This window comes from Nanorana parkeri, unplaced genomic scaffold (genome assembly GCF_000935625.1).
Source record: "Nanorana parkeri isolate BGI_ZX_2015 unplaced genomic scaffold, ASM93562v1 scaffold875, whole genome shotgun sequence".
Taxonomy (NCBI): domain Eukaryota; kingdom Metazoa; phylum Chordata; class Amphibia; order Anura; family Dicroglossidae; genus Nanorana; species Nanorana parkeri.
In genome coordinates, this window is record NW_017307143.1 from 143,744 (window position 1) to 145,342 (window position 1,599).

Below are 1,599 nucleotides of genomic sequence, written 5' to 3' on the forward strand. Positions count from 1 at the left end.
CATGTTTCTGTCTGTGGATTCCTCTTTAATAGAGCAGAAGGAGGTAAACGGTGGGATTTGCTGTGCTGGGGTTACCAGGGTGACAACACAGACGTGCAATTGGGAGGCAATTGCCACCCCAAAACAGGAAGTGCTTTACCAATGAGAGAATCACGAAAGTAGCAAATTTGAAAAGATGGAAAATAATTTTTACAATCAAATGTTCCAGTTATGAGATTTAACTGATTGGGTTTAGATCTACTTTAACCTGGTCACATGTTACAGGCCGTGTGGCCAGTACACCAAGTCATTCATTGCTGTGGTTCAGGTGGCCAGCCACACCGCACCATGGCAATGCATCATGCTGATCTAGGGCAGTGGCGTCCAGGGCCCTGCCCAACATTGATAACAGGATGGAAGGAACCCTGTATCTGGAGTCCTCCTCTGCCCAGACCTGCTCCTCCTCCCTCCCTCCCTCTGCCATGCTGCTGCCAATGTAGAAGACATCCAAAATAGTAAGTGACATGTCTTGAAAGAAGTTCCTGATGTTAACGGGGGACTCTGATATGAAAGGGGGACTCTGATGTAAAGGTGGGACTCCCCCTGCGGCGTCTTCAGCCCAATTAATACAATTCACCCTGCTCCCTACTCTGTCCACTGTCCCTTATTTTGCCATAACAAAGGTGGAACCCTAGTCACAGTCACGTTTGGTTTTACATCTGACCCATCAGAAAAGCAGAATTGGCCAACTGTTAAGTAGTGTGAGGACCTTTCTAAACACAGCGATCAAATGAAATCCAACCAGTTGTTGGCAAATGTTGCTACTCTGACAGATCAAATCTGGAATCATATCTGGTGTTGTGTGATTCATTAATAGAGAAGCCTGCCATGGACAGTGAATGGTCACAGCAACGGGATACATTTGTCTCTTCGGATAAATGATTTCGGGGCGGAAACGCTCAGACAAGGGAGCGTGACGAGGACATAAAAGAGGCGGGAGCGGGTAGCCGAGCTGTTTAAAGAGGCTAAAAATAAATATCAGAGATGCATCAGGGAGAAAATAGAGCAAAATATAGAACCAAGAACAAAGAAGAGGAATTGGCTGAATGTGGAGCCGGACATGAGATGACTGCTCTCCAATTTGTATCCAACAAAAGCAAATCCTTTAAATTATCTCTTTTTTTCTGTCCTCCCTCTTCCAAAATCACCTTTTTTTATGATTTGTAAATACCATTTTTTTTTGTAATGAGGATATTCTTACTTCCTATTTCCTTGACTAGGCGAGAATGACATGGCCCTTCTCCACCCCCAGCCTCCTGGGATACACATCATACATTCCTTAAGATAACTATGGGGTAACCTTTTTATCCCATAGTTCTCTTAAGGGTCACAGCAGGACATATACTAACCTCCTCCCGTCACCCAAAGCTCAGTATATACTGAGAGCGCCGCAGCCGGGACAGATCCTGACAATGCTGTCGAGATCCACCCAGCTGCTTGAGTGACAGCTGGCTCTGCCAGCCGTCTGTTTCCCCACTCAGCACTGGAGGATGGGAGCGGGGAATCCCTGCAGGTAGCCATGACTGACAGTCACCGCTCTCTGCAGGGAGATGATCGGAA